We start from the raw sequence: 16,515 nt of genomic DNA on the forward strand, positions 1-16,515 counted from the left end.
CATACACAAACACACACACCAACAACATCATCAAAATAACAGGAATTAACAATCATTGATCAATAACACCTTTCTTTTTTTTTTTTTTTTTTTTTTTTTTTTTTTTTTTTTTAATATTTTTATTACATAATTTCCTCAATTACATTTCCAATACTATCCCAAAAGTCCCCCATAGCGCCCCCCACTTCCCTACCCACCCATTCCCATTCTTTTGGCCCTGGCATTCCCCTATATTGGGGCATATAAAGTTTGCAAGTCCAATGGGCCTCTCTTTCCATTGATGGCCGACTAGGCCATCTTTCGATACATATGCAGCTAGAGACAAGAGCTCCAGGGTTCCGGTTAGTACATCATGTTGTTCCAACAATAGGGTTGCAGATCCCTTTAGCTCCTTGGGTACTTTCTCTAGCTTCTCCATTGGGAGCCCTGTGATACATCCAATAGCTGACTGTGAACATCCACTCCTGTGTTTGCTAGGCCCCGGCATCGTCTCACAAGAGACAGCTATATTTGGGTCCTTTCAGCAAGATCTTGCTAGTGTATGCAATGGTGTCAGCGTTTAGAAGCTGATTATGGGACGGATCCCTGGATACAGCAGTCTCTAAATGGTCCATCCTTTCATCACAGCTACGAACTTTGTCTCTGTAGCTCCTTCCCTGGGTGTTTTGTTCCCAATTCTAAGAAGGTGCACAGTGTCCACACTTTGGTCTTCATTCTTCTTGAGTTTCATGCGTTTAGCAAATTGTATCTTATATCTTGGGTATCCTAAGTTTTGGGCTAATATCCACTTATCAATGAATACATATTGTGTGAGTTCTTTTGTGATTGTGTTACTTCACTCAGGATGATGCCCTCCAGGTCCATCCATTTGGCTAGGAATTTCATAAATTCATTCTTTTTAATAGCTGAGTAGTACTCCATTGTGTAAATGTACCATAATTTCTGTATCCATTCCTCTGTTGAGGGACATCTGGGTTCTTTCCAGCTTCTGGCTATTATAAATAGGGCTGCTATGAACATAGTGGAGCATGTGTCCTTTTTACCGGTTGGGACATCTTCTGGATATATGCCCAGGAGAGGTATTGCTGGATCCTCCGGTAGTACTATGTCCAATTTTCTGAGGAACCGCCAGACTGATTTCCAGAGTGGTTGTACAAGCTTGCAATCCCACCAACAATGGAGGAGTGTTCCTCTTTCTCCACATCCTCGCCAGCATCTGCTGTCACCTGAATTTTTGATCTTAGCCATTCTGACTGGTGTGAGGTGGAATCTCAGGGTTGTTTTGATTTGCATTTCCCTGATGATTAAGGATGTTGAACATTTTTTCAGGTGCTTCTCTGCCATTCGGTATTCCTCAGGTGAGAATTCTTTGTTCAGTTCTGAGCCCCATTTTTTAATGGGGTTATTTGACTTTCTGGAGTCCACCTTCTTGAGTTCTTTATATATATTGGATATTAGTCCCTTATCTGATTTAGGATAGGTGAAGATCCTTTCCCAATCTGTTGGTGGTTTTTTTGTCTTATTGATGGTGTCTTTAGCCTTGCAGAAGCTTTGTAGTTTCATGAGGTCCCACTTGTCAATTCTCGATCTTACAGCACAAGCCATTACTGTTCTATTCAGGAATTTTTCCCCTGTGCCCATATCTTCAAGGCTTTTCCCCACTTTCTCCTCTATAAGTTTCAGTGTCTCTGGTTTTATGTGAAGTTCCTTGATCCACTTAGACTTGACCTTAGTACAAGGAGATAGGAATGGATCGATTCGCATTCTTCTACATGTTAACAACCAGTTGTGCCAGCACCATTTGTTGAAAATGCTGTCTTTCTTCCACTGGATGTTTTTAGCTCCCTTGTCGAAGATCAAGTGACCATAGGTGTGTGGGTTCATTTCTGGGTCTTCAATTCTATTCCATTGGTCTATTTGTCTGTCACTATACCAGTACCATGCAGTTTTTATCACAATTGCTCTGTAGTAGAGCTTTAGGTCCGGCATGGTGATTCCACCAGAGGTTCTTTTATCCTTGAGAAGAGTTTTTGCTATCCTAGGTTTTTTGTTATTCCAGATGAATTTGCAGATTGCACTTTCTAATTCGTTGAAGAATTGATTTGGAATTTTGATGGGGATTGCATTGAATCTGTAGATTGCTTTTGGCAAGATAGCCATTTTTACAATGTTGATCCTGCCAATCCATGAGCATGGGAGATCTTTCCATCTTCTGAGATCTTCTATAATTTCTTTCTTCAGAGACTTGAAGTTTTTATTATACAGATCTTTCACTTCCTTAGTTAGAGTCACGCCAAGATATTTTATATTATTTGTGACTATTGAGAAGGGTGTTGTTTCCCTAATTTCTTTCTCAGCCTGTTTATTCTTTGTGTAGAGAAAGGCCATTGATTTGTTTGAGTTAATTTTATATCCAGCTACTTCACCGAAGCTGTTTATCAGGCTTAGGAGTTCTCTGGTGGAATTTTTAGGGTCACTTATATATACTATCATATCATCTGCAAAAAGTGATATTTTGACTTCCTCTTTTCCAATTTGTATCCCTTTGATCTCCTTTTGTTGTCGAATTGCTCTGGCTAGGACTTCAAGTACAATGTTGAATAGGTATGGAGAAAGTGGACAGCCTTGTCTAGTCCCTGATTTTAGAGGGATTGCTTCAAGCTTCTCACCATTTACTTTGATGTTGGCTACTGGTTTGCTGTAGATTGCTTTTATCATGTTTAGGTATGGGCCTTGAATTCCTGATCTTTCCAAGACTTTTATCATGAATGGGTGTTGGATCTTGTCAAATGCTTTTTCCGCATCTAAGGAGATGACCATGTGGTTTTTATCTTTGAGTTTGTTTATATACTGGATTACGTTGATGGATTTCCGTATATTGAACCATCCCTGCATCCCTGGGATGAAACCTACTTGGTCAGGATGGATGATTGTTTTGATGTGTTCTTGGATTCGGTTAGCAAGAACTTTATTGAGGATTTTTGCATCAATATTCATAAGGGATATTGGTCTGAAGTTTTCTATCTTTGTTGGGTCTTTTTGTGGTTTAGGTATCAGAGTAATTGTGGCTTCATAGAATGAGTTGGGTAGAGTACCTTCTGTTTCTATTTTGTGGAATAGTTTGTGAAGAACTGGGATTAGATCTTCTTTGAAGGTCTGATAGAACTCTGCACTAAACCCATCTGGTCCTGGGCTTTTTTTAGTTGGGAGACTATTAATGACTGCTTCTATTTCTTTGGGGGATATAGGGCTGTTTAGATCATTAACCTGATCTTGATTCAACTTTGGTACCTGGTATCTGTCTAGGAACTTGTCCATTTCATCCAGGTTCTCCAGTTTTGTTGAGTATAGCCTTTGGTAGAAGGATCTGATGGTGTTTTGGATGTCTTCAGGATCTGTTGTTATGTCTCCTTTTTCATTTCTGATTTTGTTAATTAGGATGCTTTCCCTGTGCCCTCTAGTGAGTCTGGCTAAGGGTTTATCTATCTTGTTGATTTTCTCAAAGAACCAGCTCCTTGATTGGTTGATTCTTTGAATAGTTTTTCTTGTTTCCACTTGGTTGATTTCACCCCTGAGTTTGATTATTTCCTGCCGTCTACTCCTCTTGGGTGAATTTGCTTCCTTTTGTTCTAGTGCTTTTAGGTGTGTTGTCAAGCTGCTAATGTGTGCTCTCTCTAGTTTCCTTTTGGAGGCACTCAGAGCTATGAGTTTTCCTCTTAAAAATGCTTTCATTGCGTCCCATAAGTTTGGGTATGTTGTGGCTTCATTTTCATTGAACTCTAAAAAGTCCTTAATTTCTTTCCTTATTCCTTCCTTGACCAAGGTATCATTGAGAAGAGTGTTGTTCAGTTTCCACGTGAAGGTGGGCTTTCTATTATTTATTTTGTTATTGAAGATCAGCCTTAGTCCATGGTGATCTGATAGGATGCATGGGACAATTTCAATATTTTTATATCTGTTGAGGCCTGTTTTGTGACCAATTATGTGGTCAATTTTGGAGAAGGTACCATGAGGTGCTGAGAAGAAGGTATATCCTTTTGTTTTAGGATAGAATGTTCTGTAGATATCTGCCAGATCCATTTGATTCATAATTTCTCTTAGTTTCACTGTGTCCCTGTTTAGTTTCTGTTTCCATGATCTGTCCATTGGTGAAAGTGGTGTGTTGAAGTCTCCCACTATTATTGTATGAGGTGCAATGTGTGCTTTGAGATTTACTAAAGTTTCTTTAATGAATGTGGCTGCCTTTGTATTTGGAGCATAGATATTCAGGATTGATAGTTCCTCTTGGAGGATTTTACCTTTGATGAGTATGAAGTGTCCCTCCCTGTCTTTTTTAATGACTTTGGGTTGGAAGTCAATCTTATCAGATATTAGAATGGCTACTCCAGCTTGTTTCTTCATGCCATTTGCTTGGAGAATTGTTTTCCAGCCTTTCATTCTGAGGTAGTGTCTATCCTTTTCTCTGAGATGAGTTTCCTGTAAGCAGCAAAATGTTGGGTCTTGTTTGTGTAGCCAGTTTGTTAGTCTATGTCTTTTTATCGGGGAGTTGAGTCCATTGATATTAAGAGATATTAAGGAAAAGAAATTGGTGTTTCCTGTTATTTTTGATGTTAAAGTTGGCATTTTGTTCTTGTGGCTGTCTTCTTTTAGGTTTGTTGAGGGATTACCTTCTTGTTGTTTCTAGGGCGTGGTTCCTGTCCTTGTATTGGTTTTTTTCTGTTATTATCCTTTGAAGGGCTGGATTCGTGGAGAGATAATGTGTGAATTTGGTTTTGTCGTGGAATACTTTGGTTTCTCCATCTATGTTAATTGAGAGTTTGGCTGGGTATAGTAGCCTGGGCTGGAATTTGTGTTCTTTTAGTGTCTGTATAACATCTGTCCAGGATCTTCTGGCTTTCATAGTCTCTGGTGAAAAATCTGGTGTAATTCTGATAGGCTTGCCTTTATATGTTACTTGGCCTTTTTCTCTTACTGCTTTTAGTATTCTATCTTTATTTAGAGCATTTGTTGCTCTGATTATTATGTGTCGGGAGGTATTTCTTTTCTGATCCAGTCTATTTGGAGTTCTGTAGGCTTCTTGTATGTTCATGGGCATCTCTTTCTTTAGATTTGGGAAGTTTTCTTCTATAATTTTGTTGAAGATGTTCGCTGGTCCTTTGAGTTGAAAATCTTCATTCTCATCCACTCCTATTATCCGTAGGTTTGGTCTTCTCATTGCGTCCTGGATTTCTTGGATGTTTTGAGTTAGGATCTTTTTGCATTTTACATTTTCCTTGATTGTTGTGCCGATGTTCTCTATGGAATCTTCTGCACCTGAGATTCTCTCTTCCATCTCTTGTATTCTGTTGCTGATGCTTGCATCTATGGTTCCAGATTTCTTTCCTAGGGTTTCTATCTCCAGTGTTGCCTCATTTTGGGTTTTCTTTATTGTGTCTACTTCCCTTTTTAGGTCTAGTATGGTTTTGTTCATTTCCATCATCTGTTTGGATGTGTTTTCCTGTTTTTCTGTAAGGACTTCTACCTGTTTGATTATGTTATCATGTTTTTCTTTAAGGATTTGTAACTCTTTAGCAGTGTTCTCCTGCAATTCTTTAAGGGATTTTTGTGCTTCCTCTTTATTGTCTTCTTCCTTTTTAGCAGTGTTCTCCTGCATTTCTTTAAGTGTGTTATTAACGTCCTTCTTGAAGTCCTCTATCATCATCAGGAGATATGCTTTTAAATCCGTGTCTAGCTTTTCCGGTGTGTTGGGGTGCCCTGGACTGGGTGAAGTGGGGGTGCTGGGTTCTGATGATGGTGAGTGGTCTTGGTTTCTGTTAGTAAGATTATTACGTTTACCTTTCGCCATCTGGTAATCTCTGGGGTTAGTTGTTATCGTTGTCACTATTTAAAGATTGGAGCAGAAGCTGTGTTCCACTCACCAGCAGTCCCAAAATCCTGCGGCGGGGGTCGTGGGTAGCTGGCGGGTGTCAGGCAACCCTGCGCTCCCGCTACCCTGGCGCTGATCCGGCCGGGTGAGGCCTGTGGCCCTACTCAGGCTGGTTTCTGCTTCCCTAACTAATGCAGGCTCAGGTCCCGCGCAATTGGATTGGAGCAGAAGCTGTGCTCCCCTCACCAGAAGTCTTAAGATCCTGTGGCGGGTGTTGTGGGCAGTTGGCGAGTGTCAGCAGACCCTGCGCCCCAGCTGCTCAGGTGCTTTTCTGACCGGAAGAGGCTTGTGGCCCTGTGTGGGCCGGATTTCTCTCTCCCCAACCAGAGCAGTCTCAGGTCCCGCGTGATTGGACTGGAGCAGAAGCTGTGTTCCACTCACCAGCAGTCCCAAAATCCTGCGGCGGGGGTCGTGGGTAGCTGGCGGGTGTCAGGCAACCCTGCGCTCCCGCTACCCTGGCGCTGATCCGGCCGGGTGAGGCCTGTGGCCCTACTCAGGCCGGTTTCTGCTTCCCTAACTAATGCAGTCTCAGGTCCCGCGCAATTGGATTGGAGCAGAAGCTGTGTTCCACTCACCAGCAGTCCCAAAATCCTGCGGCGGGGGTCGTGGGTAGCTGGCGGGTGTCAGGCAACCCTGCGCTCCCGCTACCCTGGCGCTGATCCGGCCGGGTGAGGCCTGTGGCCCTACTCAGGCTGGTTTCTGCTTCCCTAACTAATGCAGTCTCAGGTCCCGCGCAATTGGATTGGAGCAGAAGCTGTGCTCCCCTCACCAGAAGTCTTAAGATCCTGTGGCGGGTGTTGTGGGCAGTTGGCGAGTGTCAGCAGACCCTGCGCCCCAGCTGCTCAGGTGCTTTTCTGACCGGAAGAGGCTTGTGGCCCTGTGTGGGCCGGATTTCTCTCTCCCCAACCAGAGCAGTCTCAGGTCCCGCGTGATTGGACTGGAGCAGAAGCTGTGTTCCACTCACCAGCAGTCCCAAAATCCTGCGGCGGGGGTCGTGGGTAGCTGGCGGGTGTCAGGCAACCCTGCGCTCCCGCTACCCTGGCGCTGATCCGGCCGGGTGAGGCCTGTGGCCCTACTCAGACCGGTTTCTGCTTCCCTAACTAATGCAGTCTCAGGTCCCGCGCAATTGGATTGGAGCAGAAGCTGTGTTCCACTCACCAGCAGTCCCAAAATCCTGCGGCGGGGGTCGTGGGTAGCTGGCGGGTGTCAGGCAACCCTGCGCTCCCGCTACCCTGGCGCTGATCCAGCCGGATGAGGCCTGTGGTCCTACTCAGGCCGGTTTCTGCTTCCCTAACTAATGCAGTCTCAGGTCCCGCGCAATTGGATTGGAGCAGAAGCTGTGCTCCCCTCACCAGAAGTCTTAAGATCCTGTGGCGGGTGTTGTGGGCAGTTGGCGAGTGTCAGCAGACCCTGCGCCCCAGCTGCCCAGGTGCTTTTCTGACCGGAAGAGAGCCAATAACACCTTTCAATACCAATAGACTCAATTCCCACCAATGGGCTCTCTCACCCTCTTGCTCTCCTCCCCTGCCCCTTCCTGTCTGTCTCTTCTCTCCCCATTCCCCTCCATCTCCCCCTCTCTCTCCACGTGTTCATGGCCAGTTTCTACTCCTCTACTCTCTCTCTCTCTCTCTCTCTCTCTCTCTCTCTCTCTCTCTCTCTCTCTCTCTGCCTTTCTCAGTCTCTATGCCCTCAACTCCCCTTCCCATGCCCTAAAAAAAAAAAAAAAAAAAAAAGACATAGCCTAACAGAATGGATGCAAAACCAGGATTTATCATTCTGCTACATTCAAGAAACACACCTCAGCAATAAAGATAGATATTACCTCATAGTAAAGGTCTGTAAAAAAAATTTCCAGGGCTGGTGAGATGGCTCAGTGGGTAAGAGTACCCGACTGCTCTTCCGAAGGTCCGAAGTTCAAATCCCAGCAACCACATCGTGGCTCACAACCATCTGTAATGAGATCTGACTCCCTCTTCTGGAGTGTCTGAAGACAGCTACAGTGTACTTATATATAATAATAATAAAAAATTTCCAAGCAAGTGAATGCAAGAAGCAAGCTGATGTAACCATTTTAATATCTAATAAAATAGACTTTCAACTAAAATTAATCAAGGAACATAGGGAAGGAAACTTCAAACTCATCAAAGGAAAAATCCACCAAGATGATGTTTCATTTCTGAACATCTATGCCCCAATCACAAAGGCGCTCACATTAGTAAAAGAAACATTACTAAAGCTTAAACCATACATCGAACACCACACAATAATTATGGGAAGATTCAAGACTAGACTCTCTCCAATGGACAGGACTTTAAGACAGAAACTAAACAGAGAAATAATGAAACTAAAAGAGGCTATAAATCAAATGAACCTAACAGATATCTACAGAATATTTCACCCAAACACAAAAGAATATACCTTCTTCTCAGCACCTCACAGAACCTTCTCCAAAATTGGCATATAGTTCCCCACAAAGTAAGCCTCAACAGATACAAAAAAAACAAAAAAACAAAACAAAAACAAAAACAAAATTGAAATAACTCCTTGTATCTTATCAGAACTCCATGAATTAAATCTAGACTTCAGCAACAACAGAAACAACAGAAAGCCCACAAACGAGCCGGGCGTGGTGGCGCACGCCTTTAATCCCAGCACTCGGGAGGCAGAGGCAGGCAGATTTCTGAGTTCGAGGCCAGCCTGGTCTACAAAGTGAGTTCCAGGACAGCCAGGGCTACACAGAGAAACCCTGTCTCGAAAAAAAAAAAAAACCCAAAAAAAAAAAAAAAAAGAAAAAGAAAGAAAGCCCACAAACTCATGGAAACTGAACAACTAACTCAATGATTAGAGAAGAAATAAAGAAAGAAATTAAAGACCATCTTAGTCAGGGTTTCTATTCCTGGACAAAACATCATGACCAAAAAGTAAGTTGGGGAGGAAAGGGTTTATTCAGCTTACACTTCCACATTGCTGTTCATCATCAAAGGATGTCAGGACTGGAACTCAAGGAAGCAGGAGCTGATGCAGAGGCCATGGAGGGATGTTACTTACTGGCTTGCTTCCCCTGGCTTGCTCAGCCTGCTCTCTTATAGAACCCAAGACTACCAGCCCAGAGATGGCACCTCCCACAAGGGGACCTCCCCGCTTGATCACTAATTGAGGAAATGCCTTACAGCTGGACCTCATGGAGGCATTTCCTCAACTGAAGCTCCTTTTACTGTGATAACTCCAGCTGTAGTCAAGTTGACACAAAACTAACCAGTACAAAGACTTTCTATAATTCAATGAAATCAAAGACACAACATATCCAAACTTATGGGATATATAAAAGCAGTGGTAATAGGAAAGTTCATGTCACTAAGTGCCTTCATAAAGAAATTAGAGTTTTCTCATACTAGCAATTTAAAAGTACACCTCAAAGCTCTAGAACAAAAAGAAGGAAACATACCCAAGAGAAGTAGATGGCAGGAAATAATCAAAACCAGGGCTGAAATCAATAAATTAGAAACCAAGAGAACAATACAAGACTCAATGAGACTTTGGTGGTTCTTTGAGAAAGTTAACAAGATAGACAAACCCTTAGCCAAACTAAATAAAAGGCAAAGAAATAGTATCCAAGTTAACAAATTCAGAAATCAATGGGGAGCTAATATCAATACTCCTCAAACTACTCCACAAAATAGAAACAGAAGGAGCATTGTCAAACTCATTCTATGAGACCACAGTCACCCTGCTACTGTAACTACAGGAAGACTCAACAAAAAAAGAGAATTTCAGACCAATTTCCCTTATAAACACTGATGCAAAAACACTCAATTAAATATTCCCAAACTAAATCCAAGAGTACATCAAAAAGCTTATTCACCATGATCAAGTAGGCTTCATCCCAGTGATACAGGGATCATTCAATATACAAAAATCCATCAATGTAATCCACCATATTAAAAAAAACTTCTAAAAATCACATGGTCATTTCATTAGATGCTGAAAAAGCCTTTGACAATCCCTTCATCTTAAAACTCTTGGAGAAAGCCAGGTGTGGTAGCACACACCTTTAATCCCAGCACTTGGAAGGCAGAGGCAGGTGGATTTCTGAGGTCGAGGCCAGCCTGGTCTACAAAGTGAGTTCCAGGACAGCCAGGGCTACAGAGAAACACTGTCTCGAAAAACAAAAAACAAAACAAAACAAAACAAACAAACAAACAAACAAACAAAAAAACCTCTTGGAGAGATCGGGATACAAGGCACATAGTTAAACATAATAAAAGCAATATACAGCAAGGCAATAGCTATATTTGGCAACACCGAATTAAATGGAGAGAAACTTAAAACATTTCCACTAAAATCAGGGACAAGACAAGACTGCCCACTCCCTACCTATTCAACATACTACTAGAAGTTCTACCTAGAGCAAGAAGATACCTAAGGATAATCAAAGAGATACAAATTGAAAGAAAGAAGTCAAAGTATCTCTATTCACAGATGATATGATAGTATACATAAGTGATCCCCAAAATTCTACCAGGAAACACCTCCAGGAAAGTGGTTAGAAACAAAATTAATTCAGATGTTCCTCAACAGAGGAATGGATAGAGAAAATGTGATACATTTACACAATGGAGTACTACTCAGCCATTAAAAAGGATGAATTTATGAAATTCCTAGGCAAATGGATGGACCTGGAGGGCATCATCCTGAGTGAGGTAACCCAATCACAAAAGAACTCACATGATATGTACTCACTGATAAGTGGATATTAGCCCAGAAACTTAGAATACCCAAGATACATGATACAATTTGCAAAACACATGAAACTCAAGAAGAACGAAGACCAAAGTGTGGACACTTTGCCCCTTCTTAGAATTGGGAACAAAACACCCATGGAAGGAGTTACAAAGTTTGGAGCTGAGACAAAAGGATGGACCTGACTGCCATTCCCTGGGGATCCATCCCATAATCAGCCTCCAAACGCTGACACCATTGCACACACTAGCAAGATTTTGCTGAAAGGACCCTTATATAGCTGTCTCTTGTGAGGCTATGCCGGGGCCTGGCAAACACAGAAGTGGATGCTCACAGTCAGCTATTGGATGGAACACAGGGCCCCCAATGGAGGAGCTAGACAAAGTACCCAAGGAGCTAAAGGGGTCTGCAAGCCTATAGGTGGAACAACAATATGAACTAATCAGTACCCCCAGAGCTCCTGTCTCTAGTTGTATATGTATCAGAAGATGGCCTAGTTGGCCATCACTGGGAAGAGAGGCCCCTTGGTCTTGCAAACTTTATATGCCTCAGTACGGGGGAACACCAGGGCCAAGAAGTGGGAGTGGGTGGGTAGGGTATTGGGGGGGGGGGTCTGGGGGACTTTTGGGATAGCATTTGAAATGTAAATGTAAATCTAATTTAAAAAATAATTCAAAAACAAATAAACGAACAAACGAACAAACAAACAAACAAAAAACAATAGCCCTCCTTTATCCAAAAGAGAAACAGGCTGAGAAAGAAATTAGGGAAACAGCACCCTTTACAGTAGCCACAAATAATTTAAAATATCTTTTTGTAACTCTAACCAAGCAAGTTAAAGACCTGTATGATAAGAACTTCAAGTGTCTAAAGAAAGAAATTGGGGAAGATATTAGGAGATGGGAAGATCTCCCATGCTCATGGATTGGTAGGTTTAACACAGTAAAAATGGCCATCTTACCAAAAGCAGTCTACAGATTCAATGCAATTCCCATCAAAATTCCAACATAATTCTTTACAGACCTTGAAAGAGCAATTCTCAACTTTGTGAGGAAAAAAAAAAACCTGAATAGTAAAAGAATCCTGTATAATAACAGAACTTCTGGAGGCATCACCATCCCTGATTCCAAGCTATACTACAGAGCAATACTAATAAAAACCACATTGTATAGGCATAAAATAGACAGATTCAACTGAATAGAATCGAAGACCCAGAAATAAACCCACACACCTACAGACACTTGATTTGTGAGAAAGAAGCCAAAACCATACAGTGGAAAAAAGAAAACATCTTCAATAAAAGGTGCTGGTCTAACTGGATGTCTGCATGTAGAAGAATGCAAATAGATTCGTATTAATCACCCTATACAAAACTCAAGTCCAAGTGGATCAAAGACCTCAACATAAACCCAGACACACTAAATGTAATAGAAGAGAACGTGGGGAGCCACCTTGAACACATTGGCACGGGAGACAACTCCCTAAACAAAACACCAATGGCTTGGGCACTTCAACAATTAATAAATGGAACCTCATGAAGACTGTAAAGGTTCTGCAAGGCTAAGGACATCATCAATAGAACAAAATGGCAGCTTACAGAATGGGAAAAGATCTTTACCAACCCTACATCCAACAGAGGACTAATGTCCAAAATTTATAAAGAGATTTATATTTATCAAGAGATTAGACACCAGCAAACCAAATAACTCAATTTAAAAATGGGATACGGAGCTCAACCAAGAATTCTCAACAGAGGAATCTCTAGTGGCCAAGAAACACTTAAAGGAATGTTCAAAGTCCTTAGCCACCAGGGAAATACAAATCTAAATGACTCTGAGATTCCATCTTACTCCTGTCAGAATGGCTAAGATCCTAGGGACAGCACCTGCCAGCGAGGGTGTGGAACAAGGGGAACACCCCTCCATTGCTAGGGACAGCACCTGCCAGCGAGGGTGTGGAGCAAGGGGAACACCCCTCCATTGCTGGGGCCTGGGGGGCAAACTTGTACAATCACTTTGGAAATCAATTGGGTGGTTTCTCAGAAAATTGGGAATAGTTCTATCTCAAGACCCCAGCTATACCACTCCTGGGCATATACACAAAAGATGCTCTACCATACCATAAGGACATGTGTTCAACTATGTTCATAGCAGCTTATAATAGCCCAGAAACTGGAAACAAACTAGATGTCCCTCAACCAAAGAATAGATAAAGAAAATGTGATACATCTACACAGTGGAATCCTATGCAGTTATTAAAAACAAAGGCATCATGAAATTTGCAGGCAACTAGATGGAACTTGAGAATATCAGTCTGAGTGAGGTAACCCAAACCCAGAAAGACACACTGGCGTGTACTCAGAAGTGGACATCAGCCATAAAGTGCAGGATTACCATGCGACGATCCACCGACCCAAAGAAACTAAGTCATAAGGAGGGTTCAAGAGAGGATGCTTGAATCTTACTCAGAAGGGGAAGCAAAATAGTCATGGGAGGTGGATGGAGGGAGGGAGAGGCTGGGAGAGGGGGTGAGGAGGTGAGGGAATGGGGACCAGGTATGGGGAGAGGGGATGTGGGAGAGTGCTGAGAGTGAGAACTGGAATCGGCGAGGAGCAACTCTGGGAGTAGCTGGGGACCTGGGATAGGGGAGGTTCAGGGGAGTCTATAGGGTGATCCTAGCTGAGACTCCTACCAATGGGGAATATGGAGACTAAAGTAGCCAATCCTTGTAGCTAGGCAGGAATTTCAGTGGAGGGAGAGGGACATAAACTCACCCACAAAACAATCAACCCGCAATCTGTCCTGCCTACAAGATGTACAAGGATAAAGATGGAGCAGGGATTGAGGGACCAGCCAACCAATGGCTGGCCCAACTTGAAACCCACCCCATGTGAAAGAGCCAGGCCCTGACACTATTAATGATACTCTGCTACGCTTGCAGACAGGAGCCTAGCATAACTGTCCCCTGAGAGGCTTCAGCAGTTGATGGAAACAGATGCAGAGACCCATAGCCAAATGTCAGGCATATTTCAGGGCGTCTTGTGCAAGAGTAGGGGATAGAACTGAGGAAGCTGGAGGGGTCAAGGATACTATAAGAAGATGTATAGAGTCAACTAACCTGGGCCCATGGGGGATCACAGAGACCGAACTACCAACCAAAGCGCCTGCAGGGGCTGGACCTAGGCCCTCCACACATTTATAGCTGATGTGCAGCTTGGTCTTCACATGGTCCCCTAACAATTGGGGCAGAGGCTGACTCTGCTCTGTTGTTTCTTTACCCTAACTGGACTGCCTGGTTGGGCCTCAGTGGGAGAGAATGCACTTAGTTAGGCCTACTGTGACTGGATGCCCCAGAGTGAGGAGAAGGGAAGGAGTAGTGAGGGGAGGGACCTGTATGGGTGGTACTAGGAAGAGTGGGAGGAGGGGAGGAAGGGGCACAATCAGGATGTAAAGTGAATAAAGAAAGAAAATTTTAAAGTACTGTTTAATAGATAATCGCTGTACCATGTAATGTTTAAATAAGAATAAATAGCTCTATCTCCTTTTTAAAAAGTGACTGTGACAGCCAGGAAGCACTGTCCTTTCCTTGGCCATGTTTAGAGCTAGTGTCACACCCTGGAAAGTGCCACCCACTCTCCCACTCTACAGACTCTCCTAGAGGTGTATCTCTGCACAGATGACTATAGAAATGAACCATCACACCTAGCATGCGCACACGGTATGCAGACTGAGCAAAGCAATATGGACGATAGATGCTTGATGTTCAGCAGCAGGCTCCCGGCTCCCTGCTCCCTGTGACGTAATGCTGCGAGTGACAGTCCTTCCCCTCCCACACAAGGCCACACTGAAGTACCTACACTTGGAGGCAGCATGTGTGGTCTGGCTCATAGTCCCGGTCTTAACCTTGGCAAAATTTGGGGGTCTCAGTTTCCCTTTGTATGAAATGGGCTGAGTCAGGCTCTGTCCTCGAATTGTAAGGGACCACACTGGATGGGTGGGCCTAGGTAGCCTCTAAGCACTACAGCTGAGATGAGCAGAGTGAGGTCACAGGAACCACATTTCCACAATGGCCTTTCTAGTAACACAGAAGCCAACGGTACAGAAATAGCTGTTTCCATGTAAAATAGCACCAGCAGGGGCCCCACCCCTGAGAGGCACTTTTTATAGCATGACCTCTGTGACAAATGTCTTCAGGGCCCCCGAATGTTCCAGCCCTAAACAGATGCTTATCGCTGTAGTGGTGACAAGAGACAAACCACTTGTCCCCAGAATTTGCCCTCAGTCTAGTTATTCACAGGAAAAGCCATTTCTGAGAAGTCTGTGGAGAGGAGAGGCCTTACCAGAAACCCACATCTGGACTTGTCTTCTGCTCTGCAGGACACTGGGATCAATCTGGGAAGATAAGAAATACTAACTGGTTCCAGGTCTGGGGAAAGCTCTCAGACTCTGCCTCTGCCTCTGCTTCTGCCTGCTCTCTCTGAGTCAGCCCTTCCCCATTCCCCTCTCCCCTTCCCCCTTCCCCCTTCCTCCCTTCTCCCTTCCCCCTTCCCCCTTCCCCCTTCCCCCTTCCCCCTTCCCCCTTCCCCCTTCCCCCTTCCCCCTTCCTCCCTTCCTCCCTTTCCCCCATCCCCCTTCCCCCTTCCCCCTTCCTCCTATCCTTCTCCCATGCTCCACATCTACCAGGCATAGCTGTGCCTCTTTGGAGGGCTGGAGGAAAGCTCTGAATTTCTAACATCTCCTCCAGCTCTACTCTTAGTCCTCTGCCTTGTCCCAGCCTCGCTCTGGAGATATACAAACACATCACTGGCTTCCCCAAAAGAGGAACATAGGCTGGCAGTCTTACTCCAACAGTTGACTCTCTCTTTGTTGATGAAAAGCTACTTTTTCGATAGCCCTATTCCTTCTGAAAGAGGGGCCATGGAAGGATGCTGCTTACTAGCTTGTTCCCCATGGCTTACTTAGCCTGCTTTCTTACAGACCTCAGGACTACCAGCCTGGGGTAGTATTACCCACAATGGGCTAGGTCCTTCCCTTTCAATCATTAATTAAGAAAATTTCCTACAGGCTTGCCTGCAGCCAGATCTTATGGAGGCTCGCCCCACCCCCCACCCCACCCCCACAAACAGGGTTTCTCTGTATAGCCCTGGCTGTCCTGGAGCTCACTTTGTAGACCAGGCTGGCTTCGAACTCAGAAATCTGCCTACCTCTGCCTCCCAAGTGCTGGCATCAAAGGCGTGCGCCACTACCGCCCGGCATTATGGAGGCTCTTAAATGAGGTTCCCTCCTCTTAGATGACTATACCCTGTGTCTATTTGATATAATACAAGCCAGTACAGAGCTCTTCCATGTTTGACACATCTTCTCTTGAATTGAAGCTGGGGTATTCAGGGACAGTGGCAGCCAGTGCCCCGCTCCTACCCAGGCCAGTTTGTTGGCTCTGAAAACCCAGTCCAGAGAGCACTCTGCATAGGGAGCCACAGGGCAGAACATGAGGATTGCCCTTCCCAGGGCAAGCATCCCACCCCTGGGGCAAAGGATAAGGCTAACCTGATTTTGTTCATTTCTATGCTATGCGCATTAAAAGTCACAGTTCTTCCTGCTTTCTTTGCTCTAGTGAAAGGACTTCCTGAGCTAAGCATCTTAGCATCTCTTTTGCTCCTGATGAAGCAGAGAACCAATAATATTCCAAGAATAACCATATGGCAGGTGGTTGGGATGTACCATTCTCCTGCCCCACCCTAAGTGCCCAAGCTGTCTAGCATGGGGCTACAGTGAAAATTCAGTAGCGTGGACCCAGGATCTACACAGCGTGTACTGGCTGGTTTTGGGTGTCAACTTGACACAGGTTGG

This window comes from Mus caroli, unplaced genomic scaffold, assembly GCF_978045245.1.
Source record: "Mus caroli unplaced genomic scaffold, Mus_caroli_1 scaffold_8, whole genome shotgun sequence".
Lineage (NCBI taxonomy): Eukaryota > Metazoa > Chordata > Mammalia > Rodentia > Muridae > Mus > Mus caroli.